The following is a 20,240-nucleotide window of genomic DNA, read 5'->3' on the forward strand; positions in this document are numbered from 1 at the left end:
CTGCTTGCTGGAACAAAATTCCATATCCTACAAAAGGAAGCAGCATTGTCCAGACTTTCCATAATGTATCATTGAAAATAATCAGTGTAAATCAAAAATTATTAGATACTTGAATAAGCAAGAAAGAAAGCAGTCGACACTAAGATCACCAAATGATGACTTTCAAATAACTATAATAATCAAGAAATTAAGGGGAAAAAATGGTGATAAAAATGAGAGTTGAGTATTATCAGTAGAAAAGTAGGAACTATTAGAACCAAACATAATGTAGATTCTAGAACTGAAAGTATGTTTAAAATGAAAATTTTCTAAGATTTGTTAAGAGTAATAGATTGTGGACTATAGAAAAAAAGTCTAGTGATATTAAAAGCAAATCTCAAAGATTAGTCAATCCAAAGAATGGAGACAAGAGGCTAGAGAAAGAATATGCAGTCTCTGTGACCTCTGTGAAAATATTAACTGGTGTAACATATGTATAATTGCAATGAGGGAGGAAGAGAAGACAGAGAAACGGGCAGAAAAAAATATTTAAAGAAATAATGGGGGGTGGTCCTAAGATGGTGGAGGAGTGGGATGGGGAGACCATTTTCTCCCCCACAAATTCATCGAAAGATCATTTGAATGCTGAGCAAATTCCATAAAACAACTTGTGAATGCTGGCAGAGGACACCAGGTACCCAGAAAGTCAGCCCATTGTATTCAAAAGGAGGTAGGACAAAATATAAAAGATAAAAAGAGAGACAAAAGAGTTAGTGATGGAGTTCCGTCCCAGGGAGGGAGTCGTAAAAGAGGAGAAGTTTCCAAACACCAGGACACCCTCTCACTGGGGGGTCTGTAGGGAGTTTCGGAATCTCAGAGGACACCATAACCGGGAGGAAAAGTAAATAAATAAAACCCACAGATTGCATGCCTAATGGCAACTCCCAGCTGAGAAGTAGCCCAGATGCTCACATCCACCACCAGCAAGTGGGGGCTGAACAGGGAGATGCAGGCTGCACTGCTTAGGGGAGGGACCAGGCCTGAAAGCCCTGAGGACAATCTAAGGGACCGAATGTGAGATAGCAACCCAAACAGTGGGATAGCCAGAGAGAGAGAGAGAAAAAAGAGAGAGAGAGAAAACTTTCCCACGAAAAGCTCTAACATAAGGCACTGCTAGGCTCGCTCACAGAACAAAGGACTGAGCGAATACCAGAGGAGAGCTAGCTGGCTGTGGACTGGCTCATCCCCCACTGGAGGTAGGGAGGCAGGCGGGCCAGAGCCAGAGTGGGAAAGGGGCATTCTCTACCAAACTGCGAGCATGCTCCCAGTTGCTAAGCAAGTCTTCCTGGGATCCTGGATGGTTAACATCCACCAGGAGGGTCAGAGCCAGAGATCAGCTCTCCAGAGGAGACACATGGCACATCTGAGAAGGTGCTCCCACTGCGAACCCAGGAAACCAAGCGGCTGGGATGGGGGAGGTGATAAGACACACTGCCCCACCTGGGGAGAATGCACTCGCCAAGCACCCGGTCGCCTGAGCTGCTCAGCCTGGGAAGGTCACAAAACGCAGGCCCAACTGAGTCTGTGCCTTTGTGGAATACCCTAGAACCTGAACTTGAATGACTTAGACCTGGGAAGTGCACGCAACCCAGGGCCAGCTTTAGACAGTTCCCCTGCAGAGCAACCTTGAGCCTGAGGAGTGGAGACTGGGAAAGCACACACGCTGTGAGCGGGGGCAAACCCAGTGTGGCCGAGACACTGCGAGCACTCCCTATACACGCCAGTGATATTTGTTTGCAGTGTTTCTCCCTCCCCACAGCACAACTGAACAAGTGAGCCTAAATAAGTGATCACCACAGCCCCCTTGTGTCAGGGTGGATATCAGACACTGAAGAGACTTGCAAACAGAAGCCAAAATAAACAGAGTGAACCACTTTGGAAGTGACAGGTGCAACAGATTAAAACTATATAGTTAGCACTGACTTCATTGGAAGGGGCCTTCAGACCTTCAGAAGTATAAGCTGGAACAAGGAACTATCTGAAACTGAACTGACCCCACACTGCCCACAACAGCTCCAGAGAAATTCCTAGATACATTTTTACTATTATCATTTTTTAAATCATTTATAAATTTTTAAATTCTTTTTATTTTTTATGTCCATTATTACTCTTTTAATTTTCATTTTTATAACCTACTGCTGCTAAGTCACTTCAGTCATGTCCGACTCTGTGCGACCCCATAGACCACAGCCCACCAGGCTCCTCTGTCGTCCCTGGGATTCTCCAGGCAAGAATACTGGAGTGGGTTGCCATTTCCTTCTCCAATGCATGAAAGTGAAAAGTGAAACTGAAGTCACTCAGTTGTGTCCGACTCTTAGCGATCCCATGGACTGCAGCCTACCAGCTCCTCCATCCATGGGGTTTTCCAGGCAAGAGTACTGGAGTGGGGTGCCATTGCCTTCTCCGTATAACCTACTATTACCTTGCAAAAAAAAAAAAAAGACACTATTTTTAAAGAAAATTTCATATACTTTTTTTTATAATTTTTGTGATTTTGTTTTGTTTTTTTAATATTGTATTTTTAAGAGTCTAACCTCTACTCTAGATTTTTAATCTTTGCTTTTTGGTATTTGTTATCAATTTTGTACCTTTAGGAATCCAATCTTCAGTACCCATTTTTACTTAGGAGTGTGATTACTGGCTTGATTGCCCTCTTCCCCTTTTGACTCTCCTTATTCTCCCCTAGGTCATCTCTATCTCCTCCCTCCCCTTCTCTTCTCTACCCAACTCTGTGAACCTCTTTGGGTATTCTGAGCTGTGGAGAACACTTAGGGAACTGATTACTGGCTAGATCTATCTCTCTCCTTTTGACTCCCCTCTTTTCCTCCTGGTCATCTCTAAATCCTTCCTCCCTCTCCTCTTCTCTATGTAACTCCATGAACCTCTCTGAATGTTTCAGGCTGTGGAGAGCAAATAGGGATTTGATTACTGGCTAGAGTGCTCTCTCCCGCTTTTGATTCCCCCTCTCCTCCTGGTCACCTTTATCTCCCTCCTCCCTCTTCTCTTCTCTGGGTAACTCAGCGAATCTTTCTGGGTGTTCCTCACTGTGGAGAATCTTTTCTCCATTAACCTAGATGTTTTATCATCGGTGCTGTATGGATGCAGAAGTCATGAGGCTACTGTAAGGATTAGACTGAAAACCAGAGGCAGGAGGCTTAAATCCAAAACCTGAGAACACCAGCAAACTCCTGACTCCAGGGAACATTAATCGATAACAGCTCATCCAAAAGCCTCCATACACATACTGAAACCAAGCTCCACCCAAGAGCAAACAAGTTCCAGAGCAAGACATACCACACAAACTCTCTAGCAACAAGGAACACAGCCTGAGCTTTAATATACAGTCTGTCAAAAGCCACACCAAACCCATAAACATCTCAAAACTCACTACTGGACACTTCATTGCACTCCAGAGAGAAGCAATCCAGCTCCACTCACCAAAACACCGATGCAAGCTTCCCTAACCAGGAAACCTTGACAAGCCACTCACCCAACCCCACCCACAGGGAGGAACCTCCACAATAAAGAGGACCCACAAATTGCCAGAATACAGAAAGGTCCCCAACACAGCAATCTAAACAAGATGAAAAGGCAGAGAAATACTCAGCAGGTAAATGAACATGATAAATGCCCACCAAACCAAACCAAAGAGGAGGAGATAGGAAATCTACCTGAAAAAGAATTCAGAATAATGATAGTAAGAATGATCCAAAATCTAAAAAAAAAAAAAAAAATGGAGTTACAGATAAATAGCCCGGAGACAAGGATTGAGAAGATGCAAGAAATGTTTAACAAGGACCTAGAAGAAATAAAAAAGAATCAGTCAATAATGAAAAAGGCAATAAATGAGATCAAAAACACTCTGGAGGGAACCAACAGTAGAATAACTGAGGCAAAAGAGAGGATAAGTGAGGTGGAAGATAGAATGGTGGAAATAAATGAAGCAGAGAGAAAAAAAATTAAAAGATGAAGACAACCTCAGAGAACTCTGGGACAATGTCAAATGCCCCAACATTCAAATCATAGGAGTCCCAGAAGAAGAAGACAAAAAGAAAGGCCATGAGAAAATACTTGAGGAGATAATAGCTAAAAACTTCCCTAAAATGAGAAAGGAAATAGTCACCCAAGTCCAAGAAACCCAGAGAGTCCCAAACCGGATAAACCCAAGGTGAAACACCCCAAAACACATATTAATCAAATTAACAAAGATCAAACACAAAGCACAAATATTAAAAGCAGCAAGGGAAAAACAACAAATAACACATAAGGGAATTCCCATAAGGATAACAGCTGATCTCTCAAGAGAAACTCTTCAGGACAGAAGGGAATGTCAGGACACACTTAAAGTGATGAAAGAGAAAAACCTACAACCCAGATTACTGTACCCAGCAAGGATCTCATTCAAATATGAAGAAAAAATCAAAAGCTTTACAGACAAGCAAAAGCTCAGAGAATTCAGCACCACCAAACCAGCTCTTCGACAAATGCTAAATGATCTTCTCTAAACAGGAAACACAGAAAAGGTGTATAAACTCGAACCCAAAACAACAAAATAAATGGCAATGGGATCATACTTATTAATAATTACCTTAAATGTAAATGGGTTGAATGCCCCAACCAAAAGACAAAGACTGGCTGAATGGATACAAAAACAAGACCCTTATATATGCAGTCTACAAGAGACCCACCTCAAAACAAGGGACACATACAGACTGCAAGTGATGGACTGTAAAAGATATTTCACCCAAATGGAGACCAAAAGAAAGCAGGAGTAGCAATACTTATAACAGATAAAATAGACTTTGAAATAAAGGCCGTGAAAAGAGACAAAGAAGGACACTACATAATGATCAAAAGATCAATCCAAGAAGATAAAACAATTATAAATATATATGCACCCAACATAGGAGCACCACAATATGTAAGGCAAATGCTAACAAGTGTCTTATGTGCAGAGTATATCAAAAGAAACGCTGAGCTGGAAGAAGCACAAGCTGGAATCAAGATTGCCAGGAGAAGTATCAATAACCTCACATATGCAGATGACACCACCCTTATGGCAGAAAGTGAAGAGGAACTAAAAAGCCTCCTGATGAAAGTGAGAGAGGAGAGGCAAAAAGTTGGCTTAAAGCTCAACATTCAGAAAACGAAGATCATGGCACCTGGTCCCATCACTTCATGGCAAATAGATGGGGAAACAGTGGAAACAGTATCAGACTTTATTTGGGGGGGGGGCTTCAAAATCACTGCAGATGGTGACTGCAGCCATGAAATTAAAAGACACTTACTCCTTGGAAGAAAAGTTATGACCAGCCTAGATAGCATATTAAAAAGCAGAAACATTACTTTGCCAACAAAGGTCCATCTAATCAAGGCTATGGTTTTTCCAGTGGTCATGTATGGATGTGAGAGTTGGACTGTGAAGAAAGCTGAGTGCCAAAGAATTGATGCTGTTGAACTGTGGTGTTGGAGAAGACTCTTGAGAGTCCCTTGGACTGCAAGGAGATCCAACCAGTCCATTCTGAAGGAGATCAGCCCTGGGATTTCTTTGGAAGGAATGATGCTAAAGCTGAAACTCCAGTAATTTGGCCACCTCATGCAAAGAGCTGACTCATTGGAAAAGACTCTGATGCTGGGAGGGATTGAGGGCAGGAGGAGAAGGGGACAACAGAGGATGAGATGGCTGGATGGCATCACTGACTCAATGGACATGAGTCTGAGTGAACTCTGGGAGTTGTGATGGACAGTGAGGCCTGGTGTGCTGCGATTCATGGGGTCGCAAAGAGTCAGACACGACTGGGCAACTGAACTGAACTGATGAAAGGGGAAATGAACAGTAACACAATAATAGTGGGAGACTTTAATATCCCACTCACACCTATGGATGGATCAGCTAAACAGAAAATTAGCAAGGAAACAGAAACTTTAAATGATACAATGGACCAATTAAATCTAATTGAGACCTACAGGACATTTCACTCCAAAACAATGAATTTCAACTTTTTCTCAAGTGCACACGGAACCTTCTCCAGGATAGAACACATCCTGGGCCAAAAATCCAGCCTTGGTAAAATTAAAAAAAAAAAAAATTGAAATCATTCTAAGCATCTTTTCTGATCACAATATAGTAACATTATATATCAACTACAGGAAAAAAACTATTAAAAATTTTAACATATGGAGGCTAAACAACACACTTCTGAATAAACAACAAACCACAGAAGAAATAAAAAAAGAAATAAAAATCTGCATAGAAATGAATGAAAATGAAAACACAACAACCCAAAACCTATGGGATTCAGTAAAAGCAGTGCTAAGGGGAAGGTTCATAGCAATACAAACTTACCTCAAGAAACAAGAAAAAGTCAAATAAATGACCTAACTCTACACCTAAAGCAACTAGAAAAGGAAGAAATAAAGAATTCCAGGGTTAGTAGAATGAAAGAAATCATAAAAATCAGGGCAGAAATAAATGCAAAAGAAACAAAAGAGACCATAGCAAAAATCAATAAAGCCAAAACCGGTTTTTTGAATAGATAAAGAAAACAGACAAACCATTAGCCATACTCATCAAAGAAACAAAGGGAGAAGAATCAAATCAACAAAATTAGAGATGAAAATGGAGAAATCACAACAGACAACACAGAAATACAAAGAATCATAAGCGACTACTATCAGCAACTATATGCCAATAAAATGGACAACTTGGAAGAAATGAACAAATTCTTAGAAAAGTATAACTTTCCAAAACTGAACCAGAAAGAATAGAAAATCTTAACAGACCCATCACAAGCACGGAAATCAAAACTGTAATCAGAAATCTTCCAGCCAACAACAGCCCAGGACCAGACGGCTTCACAGCTGAATTCTACCAAAAATTTAGAGAAGAACTCTAAATTAAGTAGGATATCCTACTATCCTACTCAAACTCTTCCAGAAAATTGCAAAGGAAGGTAAACTTCCAAACTTATTCTATGAGGCCACCATCACCATAATACCAAAACCTGAAAAAGATGCCACAAAAAAAGAAAACTACAGGCTAATATTACTGATGAACATAGATGCAAAAATCCTTAACAAAATCCTAGCAAACAGAATCCAACAACATATAAAAAGATCATACATAATGACGAAGTGGGCTTTATCCCAGGGATTCAAGGATTCTTTAATATCTGCAAACCAATCAATGTAATATACCACATTAACAAATTGAAAAATAAAAACCATATGATTATCTCAACAGATGCAAAGAAAGCCTTTGACAAAATTCAACATCCATTTATGATAAAAACTCTCCAGAAAGGAGGCATAGAAGGAACATACCGCAACATAATAAAAGCTATGTATGACAAACCCACAGCAAATATTATCCTCTATGGTGAAAAATTGAAAGCATTTTCCCTAAGTCAGGAATAAGATAAGGGTGCCCACTCTCACCACTACTATTAAACCGAGTTTGGGAAGTTTTAGCCGCAGCAATCAGATAAGAAAAAGAAATAAAAGAAATCCAGATTGGCAAAGAAGAAGTAAAACTCTGTTTGCAGATGACATGATCCTCTACATAGAAAACTAAAGACTCCACCAGAAAATTACTAGAGCTAATCAATGAATATAGTAAAGTTTCAGGATATAAAATTAACACACAGAAATCCCTTCCATTCCTATACACTAACAATGAGAAAACAGAAAGAGAAATTAACAAAAAAATTCCAGTCACCATTGCAATGAAAAAAATAAAAGACTTAGGAATAAATCTACCTAAAGAAACAAAAGACCTATATGTAGAAAACTATAAAACACTGATGAAAGAAATCAAAGATGACACAAATAGATGGAGAAATATACAATGTTCATGGGTCAGAAGAATCAACATAGTGAAAATGAGTATACTACCCAAAGCCATCTATAGATTCAATGCAGTCCGTATCAACCTGCTACTGCTGCTGCTGCTAAGTCGCTTCAGTCATGTCCGACTCTGTGTGACCCCACAGACAGCAGCCCACCAGGCTCCGCTGTCCCTATCAAGCTACCAGTGGTATTTTTCACAGAACTAGAACAAATAATTTCACAATTTGTATGGAAATACACAAAACCTCAAATAGCCAAAGCAATCTTTAGGAAGAAGAATGGACCTGGAGGAATCAACCTGCCTGACTTCAGGCTATACTACAAAGCTACAGAAATATAGATCAATGGGACAAAATAGAAACCCCAGAGATCAATCCATGCACCTATGGACACCTTATCTTCGACAAAGGAGGCAAGAATATACAATGGAGAAAAGACATTCTCTTTAACAAGTGGTGCTGGGAAAACTTGTCAACCACCTGTAGAATGAAATTAGAACACTTTCTAACACCATACACACACAAAAATTCAAAATGGATTAAAGATCTAAATGTAAGACCAGAAACTATAAAACTCCTAGAGGAAAATATAGGCAAAGCACTCTCTGACATAAATCACAGCAAGATCCTCTATGACCCACCTCCCAGAGTAATGGAAATAAAAGCAAAAATAAGCAAATGGGACTTAATTAAACCTAAAAGCTTTTGCACAACAAAGGAAACTATAAGCAAGGTGAAAAGACAGCCTTCAGAATGGGAGAAAATAATAGCAAATGAAGCAACTGACAAATAATTAATCTCAAAAATACACAAGCAGCTCCTGCAGCTCAATTCCAGAAAAATAAATGACCCAACCAAAAAAATGTGCCAAAGAACTAAACAGACATTTCTCCAAAGAAGACATACAGATGGCTAACAAACACATGAAAAGATGCTCAAAAACACTCATTATCAGAGAAATGCAAATTAAAACCACAGTTTGGTACCATCTCATTTTGGTCAGAATGGCTGCTATCAAAAGTCTACAAACAATAAATGCTCGAGAGGGTATGGAGAAAAGGGAACCCTCTTACACTGTTGGTGGGAGTGCAAACTAGTACAGCCACTATGGAGAACAGTGTGGAGATTCCTTAAAAATCTGGAAACAGAACTGCCATACAACCCAGAAATCCCACTGCTGGGCATACACAATGAGGAAACCAGAATTGAAAGATACACATGTACCCCAATATTCATTGCAGCACTGTTTACCATAGCCAGGACATGGAAGCAACCTAGATGTCCATCGGCAGATGAATGGATAAGAAAGCTGTGGTACATATACACAATGGAGTATTACTCAGCCATTAAAAAGAATACATTTGAATCAGTTCTAATGAGGTAGAATAAACTGGAGCTTATTATACAGAGTGAAGTAAGTCAGAAAGAAAAACACCAATATACTATACTTACGTGTATATATGGAATCTAGAAAGATGGTAACTATGACCATATATGCAAGACAGCAAAAGAGACACAAATGTATAGAACAGTCTTTTGGAGTCTGTGGGAGAAGGCGAGGGTGGGATGATTTGAGAGAATAGCACTGAAACATGTATATTATCATATGTGAAACAGATCGCCAGTCCAGGTTCGATGCATGAGACAGGGTGCTCAGGGCTGGTGCACTGAGATGACCCTGAGGGATGGGATGGGGAGGGAGGTGGGAGGGGGGTTCAGGATGGGGAACACATGTACACCCATGGTTGATTCATGTCAGTGTATGGCAAAAACCACTACAATATTGTAAAGTAATTAGCCTCCAATTAAAATAAATAAATTTTTTAAAAAGAAACAAATGATCACAAAGACAAAAAAATAAATAAATAAAATAAATTTATTAAAAAAAAAGAAAGAATGGCCCCCAAATGTTCCAGACTTGGTAATACGTGTGTGTGTGTTTGTGTGTATGCACGCACTTGCAAAATCTAGAATCTCGGCAAAATTTAAGCAGAGCAGAAAAAAAAACTTTTTTAAAACCTATGCCTAAACACATCATAGACAAGATGCTGAAAAACAAAGATTAAAAGAAATTAAAGGGATCAGAGAGGTGGAAAGGGTATGATAGATATAGGGGAACAATAACAGGAAGAATGTCAAAATTAAAATAAAGGTATGAAGGAAGGGAGGGACAGGTGGAGGGACGGAGGGAAGGAGGAGGTAAAGAAGAAAGGAAACTAGCAAACAAGAACTATATACTCAAGATAAATATCCTTCACACAGGAGAGGGAATTCAAGACATTTTCAGATAAACAAAAACTCAAAGAGTTTGTCACCAGCAAACTCAAACATCAATAAAAGAAAAAAAAATTCTTTAGGCCGAAGAGGAATGAAATCAAATGAAAATTCAGGTTTACTAGAAGGAGTTGAAGAAAACCAGAAATGGCAGCTATGTGGGTAAACATTTTTTAAAATATCTTTTTTTCTCCTTCTCCTCATTTATTTCAAAGACAGTTGACTATTTAAATATACACATGTACACACACACACACACATGAACACTGCCTGTCAGAGTATAACATTTGTAGATGCACAGGATATTTTTTTTAAAAAAGTGCAAAAGTGAGAGTGTTTTAACGGAATTATATAGTTATATAGTTGCTATATTTGATGTGAAGTGGAACAGTATTTACATTAACTGAACAGTAGTAAGTTAAAGGATATATATCATAACCCCAAGGAGATAAAAATCTTCATAACCCACTAGCAAGTGTCATTCACATGTTTTTTCTTACATGTTTTCTCAGTGCCAATCAAGGTCTATGTCAGTAAAAGAAACTCTATAAGGCATAAAAATAATTAGGTCAAGGTAAAAAGCTTTTTTTTTAATGGTTTGGCATGAAACATGAATAAAACTTAATGTATTTTATATCCCAAGTGTCATTTCTTAAACCTAAACTTTTCATAAGATCTAACATCTAATAAATCCTTGAATTGGAATGTCTTGTGGTGTTAGTTGTAACTTTCAACTGAGAAAGCTTGTATTACAAATAGAGACGTTTCTTCTTGTTTTATTTGCCTTTGCCTTTGATACTTTGGACCAATGTTTTTTTATTCCACATGTATTTTTGTTCCAACACCACATAATCTCAGAGAGAATTATAAAATGTGATGGCATATAATGAAATGCCATTAGAATGGCTGCTACAAATGTTAATTAACTGTTCTAAATAATATAGAGATTCTACTCTACAGCAGAAAACATACTTTCAAAGGAGTAGTACACATCCTATACCATTTTCATTCTCACTAATCCTTCAGAAAGATGTACTCTACAAGAGTTCTCAAATTCAATAATCTAAGTTGGTGACTTCTCTATACATTGATTAATATCATATCATGCACTATACATATAATACCACTGTTATAAAAGCAATGGCAAGAGACAGTGTAATGATTTTGTAGACAACCACAAAAGACTAATATGACAGCATATAATTATTTGTTTGTTAAATAAGGCTGTAGCTTCACACATTCAATTTTATTTTTAAAAGAAACAAGAAGATGAAACACATGATTATCTGGCAGATATTTGTTTGTCAAAGATAACCACATGCTGGATACTCTGCCCTTAAAGATTCTATCTCTAGATCAGATTTTGACTGGGAACTAGAAATTATGCTGCATGAGTCAAAATAAAAGGAAAGGAATAACAAAATAAAAGTACATTCAAACTATATCCTTTTAGAAAAGAAAACCAGAAAAGAATTTAACAAGAAAACATGAGCCTGGAGACTGCATTCCTGGGTCTGAATTGTTTAGTTCATTATTTGAAATGAGCACAAGAAACACAATTTGGACAGGGATTCTTTCAAAAACGTGCTTATTCTTCTTGGAGCTTTGTCAGACCAGTCTGACTTTAGATGCTGGCCAGTCACGTCTGAGTATCTTTTTGGACTATCTATTCCAAGTCTCCTTTGCCTGGAATTCACTAGACTTAACTCTTTTTTAGTTCGTATCTTCAGTTGTGGTTTATCTGATTCATTGCAAGGCCCGGTCTAGCTCAAAAGACTAAACCCAGTCCAAATTAGACTCCATCATCCAGATGGAGAATTATGTGGGCCAAGTTCTTCTCTAGGTGGGTGAATAAATGATTTAGAGGTTGGCATCAATATGGAATGCCTGTAAGTTCCATTCAGTGAGGACACTAGTGGCTTATAGTTGATTCAGGATAAAGTTATCATACAATTGCACTCAATTCACATGCTAGTAAGGTTACGCTCAAAATCTTTCAAGCTAGGCTTCAGCAGTACATGAACTGAGAACTTTCAGATGCAAAACTTGGGTTAAGAAGATGCAGAGGAACCAGAGATCAAATTGTCAGCCTTCACTGGATCACAGAGAAAGCAAGGGAATTCCAGAAAAACATCTACTTCTGCTTCATTGACTATGTGAATGCCTTTGACTGTGTGGATCACAACCGACTATGAAAGATGGGAATACCAGACCACCTTATCTGTCTCCTGAGAAACTTACATGTGGGTCAAGGAGCAAAGGTTATTAATAGAACTGGACATGGAACAACTTACTGGTTCAAACCTGGGAAAGGAGTATGACAAGGCTGTATATTGACATCCTGTTTATTTAACTTATATGCAGAGCACATCATGCAAAATGCCGGGCTAGGTAAATCACAAGCTGGAATCAAGACTGCTGGGAGAAATATCAACAACCTTAAATATACAGATGATACCACTCTAATGGCAGAAAGTAAAGAGGAACTAAAGAGCTTCCTGATGAGAATGAAAGACAGAATGAATAGCTGACTTAAAACTCAACATTCAAAAAACTAAGATCATGGCATCCGGTGTCATCACTTCATAGCAAATAGAAAGGGAAAAAGTGGAACCAGTGACAGATTTTCTTTTCATGGGCTCCAAAATCACTGCAGACAGTGACTGCAGCCATGAAATCAAAAGACGCTTGCTCCTTGGAAGAAAAGCTATGACAAACCTAAACAGCATATTAAAAAGCAGAAGCATCATACTGCCAACAAAGGTCCACATAGTCAAAGATATGGTTTCTCCAGTAGTCATGTACGGATGTGAGGGTTGGACCATTAAGAAGGCTGAAAGAAAAGAAAGAAAGTGAAGTTGTTCAGTTTTGTCTGACTCTTTGTGACCCCATGGACTATAGCCTGCCAGGCTCCTCTGTCCATGAAATTCTCTAAGCAAGAGTGGGTTGCCATTTCCTTCTCCAGGGGATCTTTCCAACTCAGGGATTGAACCCATGTCTCATGCATTGCAGGCAGACTCTTTACCATCTGAGCCACCAGGGAAGCCTTTAGGAAGGCTGAATGCCCAAGAATTGATGCTTTCAAATTGTGGTGCTGGAGAAAACTCTTGAGAGTCCCTTGGAATTCAAGGAGATTAAAACCAGTCAATCCTAAAGGAAACCAACCCTGGACATTCATTGGAAGGACTGAACTTAGGCCACCTAATGCAAAGAACCAACTCATATGAAAAGACCCTGATGTTGGGAAAGATGAAAGGCAAAAAGAGAAGGTGGCAGATGGTGAGATGGTTAGATAGCATCACCAACTCCGTGGACATGAATTTGAGCAAACTCTGGGAGATAGTAAAGGACAGAGAAGGCTGGCATGCTGCAGTCCATAGGGTTGCAAAGGGTCAGACATGACTTAGCTGAACAACAACAGGGTAAAGTACTTGATGCTTACTTTTATCATCTTTTCTGATGAAACAGGTGGAAAAATCAAATATCATGTTTATTAATATCTATACTGTTGTTTGTTGTTGTTTAGCTGCTAGGTTGTGTCTGACTCTTTTGTGACCCTGTGGACTATAGCTTGCCAAACTCCTCTACCCGTGGGACAGAGACAAGAATGTTGGAATGGGTTGCCATTTCCTTCCTGAGAATATCTTGCTGACTCATGGATGGAACCTGCATCTCTTGCACTGGTAGGTAGATTCTTTGCAACTGAACCACTAGGGAAGTCCATTAATGTCTCTACAGTTTGCATTAAAAATTATTGCTAATACAAAGACAAGAAAAGAATTTACAATGAGTTGTCTGATTTCAAAATATGGCACTCTTCAAAGTGAAAAAAAAAATCCCATATAGAAAATTTAAGTAATGTCATCCAGTCTTCAAAAAAAAAAAAAGCCAAATTCAAAGAGCAAACGTGAAATCAGAGGGTGGCAAAAGGCTAAGGAGAGAAAAATAATGAAATGGAACAAGAGACATTTTAATTGTTAGGACATGGTTAAAACATATCAGTCAAAATTGGATAGCATTTTCAAATGAAAAATGAATTTTAGCTTAATAATTCCCTCCTCAGAACTATTTATCCAAAGGAGTTTAAAGTTTGCAATTCACTTAACAAATACAAATAACTATATCACAGTAACTGCAAAAGTAAAACAAGTGGAAAATATGTATCAATCAAGAATAATCCAAGAATAAATCGCAATAAGGAATAATCCATGGGTTTCCCTGGTGTCTCAGCTGGTAAAGAATCTGCCTGCAATGTGGGAGACCTGGGTTCAACCTCTGAGTTGGGAAAATCCCCTGGAAAAGGGAACAGCTACCCTCTCCAGTATTCTGGCCTGGAGAATTCCATACACTATATAGTCCATGTGGTCACAAAGAGCTGGACATAACTGAGTGACTTTCACTTTTACTTCAGGAATAATCCATAACATCCAAAGTAAAAAATGTGGGCAAAGATTTGAATTAAGTGTCTCTCTAGGGTCAGATTATTGGAAACTAGGATAGGTGGACAAAAATAAAAAATATAAAAACAATCACAGAATGTGAAGTAAGGATTCATCATCACACACAAGTAGGAATAGGGTCTCTCAGAAACTGTACAGAAGAAGAGGTTATATGATTTGTAAACTTACAGAGATCTAAAGCCACGGTGAATCTTAAAAATGGTTCCCATTGAGGAGTAATGTGAATAATCACATAGTCTAATATTAAAATACAACTGAAAATAAACTAGGATGAGTAACATCATTAGCAGTGTTTTGGGTTCACTCGGTCTCTCCTGATTATTTCTTCTTATCTGGTCAGCACTTGCACCTTAGATTTCTTTAGCTCCGATGATGTCTCTGTTCACTGTCACTGCTATTTACCAAATATCTTTCTGACCCCACTAATATCTAAAATTTAGATAATTTGCTTTTCCAAAGGTCAGTGCCCAAACTATTAAGGGCATTAGATTTGGTCTCCAAATTTATGATGAAGAGGCATAAAACACTTTAGAGAAAAGAGACAATCAAAGGAACTTTTAATAAGGTCCGCTTTGGGACAAGGAAAACACCATTGTTTTTTGATATCCTGGTTTTGTTTATCCAACCATTATTAATCTGTAGGTTATCTGGGAAATAGACTCTTGGAGGGCACAAACAGAACCTTGTGTGCACCAGGACCTAGGAGAAAGGAGCAGTGACCCCACAAGAGACTGAGCCAGACTTGCCTGTGAGTGTCCAGGAGTTGCCAGCAGAGGCGTGGGTCAGTGGTGGCCTGCTGCAGGGTTGGGGGCATTGAGTGTAGCCAGTACATGCTACTTTTTGAAAGAGGTTGCCATTATCTTCATTACTTCCACCATAGTTAGTGAAGTTGCTCAGTCGTGTCTGACTCTTTGTGACCCTGTGGACTGTAGGCCACCAGGCTCCTGCATCCATGGGATTTCCCAGGCAAGAATACTGGAGTGGGTTGCCATTTCCTTCTCCAGGGATCTTACCGACCCAGGGATCAAACCTGGGTCTCCCACATTGCAGGCAGACGCTTTAACCTCTGAGCCACCAGGGAAGCCCCAGGTAAATAGTAGGGTTAGAATTGGACATGGAACAACAGACTGGTTCCAAATCGGAAAAGGAGTACGTCAAGGCTGTATATTGTCACCCTGCTTATTTAACTTCTATGCAGAGTACATCATGAGAAACGCTGGACTGGAAGAAACACAAGCTGGAATCAAGATTGCCGGGAGAAATATCAATAACCTCAGATATGCAAATGACACCACAGTTATGGCAGAAAGTGAAGAGGAACTAAAAAGCCTCTTGATGAAAGTGAGAGAGGAGAGTGAAAAAGTTAGCTTAAAGCTCAACATTCAGAAAACTAAGATCATGGCATCCAGTCCCATCACTTCATGGGAAATAGATGGGGAAACAGTAGAAACAGTGGCAGACTTTATTTTGGGGGACTCCAAAATCACTGCAGATGGTGATTGCAGCCATGAAGTTAAAAGATGCTTACTCTCTGGAAGAAAAGTTATGACCAACCTAGGTAGCATATTAAAAAGCAGAGACATTACTTTGCCAAAACAGGTCTGTCTAGTCAAGGCCATGGTTTTTCCAGTGTTCATATATGGATGTGAGAGTTGGACTGTGAAGAAAGCTGAACCCCGAAGAATTGATGCTTTTGAACTGTGGTGTTGGAGAAGACTCTTGAGAGTCCCTTGGACTGCAAGGAGATCCAACCAGTCCATTCTGAAGGAGATCAGCCCTGGGATTTCTTTGGAGGGAATGATGCTGAAGCTGAAACTCCAGTACTTTGGCCACCTCATGCGAAGAATTGACTCATTGGAAAAGACCCTGATGCTGAGAGGGATTGGGGGCAGGAGGAAAAGGGGACGACAGAGGATGAGATGGCTGGATGGCATCACCGACTCAATGAACATGAGTATGGGTAAACTCCAGGAGTTGGTGATGGACAGGGAGGCCTGGTGTGCTTCGATTCATGGGGTCACAAAGAGTCGGACAGGACTGAGCAACTGAACTGAACTGAACTGAAATAGCGGGGAGGGAACACAGCTCCACCCATCAACAGAAAATTGGATTAAAGATTTACTGAGCATGGCCCTGCCCATCAGAACAAAACCCTGTTTCCCCCGCAGTCAGTCTCTCCCATCAGGAAGATTCCATAAGCCTCTGATCCTTCTCTATCAGAGGGTAGACAGACTGAAAACCACAATCACAGAAAACCAGCCAATCTATTTCTAGTAATGGAAACCACAATCACAGAAAACTAACCAATCTGATCACATGGACTACAGCCTTGTCTATCTCAGTGAAACTATGAGCCATTCCGTGTAGAGCCTCCCAAGACAGATTAGTCATAGTGGAGAGTTCTAACAAAATGTGGTCCACTGGAGAAAGGAATGGCAAGCCACTTCAGTATTCTTTCTTTGAGAACCCCATGAACAATATGAAAAGGCAAAAACACTGAAAGATAACTTCCCAGATCAGTAGGTGCCCAATATGCATGAGATCAGTGGAGAAATAGCTCCAGAAAGAAGGAAGGAGTGTAGCCAAAGCAGAAACACACCCAGCTGTGGATGTGACTGGTGATGCAAGCAAGGTCCGATGCTGTAACGAGCAATACTGAATAGGAACCTGGAATGTTAGGTCCGGGAATCAAGGCAATTTGGAAGCGGTCAAACAGGAGATGGCAAGAGTCAGTGTCAACATTTTAGGAATCAGCAAACTAAAATGGACTGGAATAGGTGACTTTAACTCAGGTGACCATTTATCTACTACAGTGGGAAACAATCCCTTAGAAGAAATGGAGTAGCCATCATAGTCACAAAAGAGTCCAAAGTGCAGAACTTGGATACAATCTCAAAAACAACAGAATGATCTCTTTCGGTTTCCAAGGCAAACCATTCAATATCACAGTAGTCCAAGTTTATGCTCCAACCAGTAATGCTGAAGAAGCTGATGTTGAATGCTCCTATGAAGACCTACAAAACCTTCTAGAACTAATACCCCAAAAAGATGTCCTTTCCATTACAGGGGACTGGAATGTAAAACTAGGAAGTCAAAAATACCTGGAATAACCAGAAAATTTGGCCTTGGAGTATTGAATGAAGCAGGGCAAAGGCTAATAGAGTTTTGCCAAGAGAATGCACTGGTCATAGCAAACACCCTCTTCCAACAACACAAGAGAAGACTCTACACATGGACATCACCAGATAGTCAACTCCGAAATCGGACTGATTATACTCTTTGCAGCCAAAGATGGAGAAGCTCTACAGTCAGCAAAAACAAGACCAGGAGCTGACTGAACTCAGATCATGAACTCCTTATTGGCAAATTCAGACTTAAATTGAAGAAAGTGGGGAAAACAACTAGACCATTTAGGTATGACCTAAATCAAATCCTTTACGATTATACAGTGGAAGTGAGAAATAGATCTAAGGGACTAGATCTGATAGACAGAGTGCCTGATGAGCTATGGCTGGAGGTTTGTGACACTGTACAGGAGACAGGGAGCAAGACCATCCCCATGAAAAAGAAATGCAAAAAGCCAAACTGGTTGTCTGAGGAAGCCTTAAAACTACCTGTGAAAAGAAGAGAAGTGAAAAACAAAGGAGAAAAGGAAAGATACCCATTTGAATGTAGAGTTCCAAAGAATAGCAAGGAGAGATAAGAAAGCCTTCCTCTGTGATCAATGCAAAGAAATAGAGGAAAACAACAGAATGGAAAAGACTAGAGATCTCTTCATGAAAATTAGAGATACCAAGGGAAAATTTCACTCAAAGATGGGCTCAATAAAGGACAGAAATGGTATGGACCTAACAGAACCAGAAGATATTCAGAAGAGGTGGCAAGAATACACAGAACTATATAAAACATATCTTCATGACCCAGATAATCATGATGGTGTGATCACTCACCTAGAGCCAGACATCCTGGAATGTGAAGTCAAGTGGGCCTTAGGAAGCATCACCACGAACAAAGCTAGTGGAGCTGATGGAATTCCAGTTGAGCTATTTCAAATCCTAAAAGATGACACTATGAAAGTGCTGCACTCAATATGCCAGCAAATTTCGAAAACTCAGCAATGGCCACAGGACTGGAAAATGTCAGTTTTCATTCCAATCCCAAAGAAAGGCAATGCCAAAGAATGCTCAAGCTACCGCACAATTGCATTCATCTCACACGTTAGTAAAGTAATGCTCAAAATTCTCCAAGCCAGACTTCAACAATATCTTAACCATGAACTTCCAGATGTTCAAGCTAGTTTTAGAAAAGGCAGAAGAACTAGAGATCAAATTGCCAACATCTGCTGGATCACTGAAAATGTAAGAGAGTTCCAGAAAAACATCTATTTCTGCTTTATTGATTATGCCAAAGCCTTTGACTGTGTCAATCACAACAAACTGTGGAAAATTCTGAAAGAGATGGGAATACCAGACCACCTGACCTGCCTCTCAAGAAATCTGTACACTGGTCAGGAAGCAACAGTTAGAACTGGACATGGAACAACAGATTGGTTCCAAATTGAAAAAGGAGTACATCAAGGCTGTATACTGTCACCTTGCTTATTTAACTTCTATGCAGAGTACATCATGTGAAATGCCAGGCTGGATGAAGCACAAGCTGGAATCAACATTGCCAGGAGAAGTATCAATAACCTCAGATATGCAGATGACACCATGCTTGTGGCAGAAAGTGAAGACCTAAAGAGCCACTTGATAAAAGTGAAAGAGGAGAGTAAAAAAGTTGGCTTAAAACTTAACAGTTAGAAAACTAAGATCATGGCATCTGGTCCCATCACTTCATGGGAAATAGATGGGGAAACAGTGGAAACAGTGGCAGACTTTATTTTTTGGGCCCCCAAATCACTGCAGATGGTGACTGAAGCCATGAAATTAAAAGCCGTTTACTTCTTGGAAGAAAAGTTATGACCAATCTAGAAAGCAGAGACATTACTTTGCCAACAAAGGTCTGTCTAATCAAGGCTTTAGTTTTTCCAGTAGTCATGTTAGGATGTGAGAGTTGGACTATAAAGAAAACTGAGTGCCAAAGAATTGATGTTTTTGAACTGTGGTGTTGGAAAAGACTCTTAAGAGTCCCTTGGACTGCAAGGAGATCCAACCAGTCAATCCTTAAGGAAATCAGTCCTGAATGTTCATTGGAAGGACTGATGTTGAAGCTGAAACTCCAATACTTTGGCCACCTGATGTGAAGAACTGGCTCATTGGAAAAGGCCCTGATGCTGAGAAAAATTGAAGGTGGGAGAAGGGAACAACAGAGGAAGAAACGGCTGGATGGCATGGCCTACTCAATGGACATGAGCTTGAAGAAACCCCAGGAGTTGGTGATAGACAGGGAGGCCTGGCATGCTGCAGTCCATGGGGTTGCAAAGAGTTGGGCAGGACTGAACTGAACTGAACTGATCATGTCAGAAGCGGGGGTGTGGTAAGGGGGGAAGTATTATGGGTTATAATCTTATCAGGAAAATAAAGCAAGTTTATATAAGACCACAATGGATATGTGTATGCCAGAAGTCCCAAGAGAAGGGAATGATCATTTCTAGATGAGTGAGATAGAAGACTTCAAC

The sequence above is a fragment of the Ovis aries genome, chromosome 19 (genome assembly GCF_016772045.2).
Source record: "Ovis aries strain OAR_USU_Benz2616 breed Rambouillet chromosome 19, ARS-UI_Ramb_v3.0, whole genome shotgun sequence".
In the NCBI taxonomy this organism is placed as follows: domain Eukaryota; kingdom Metazoa; phylum Chordata; class Mammalia; order Artiodactyla; family Bovidae; genus Ovis; species Ovis aries.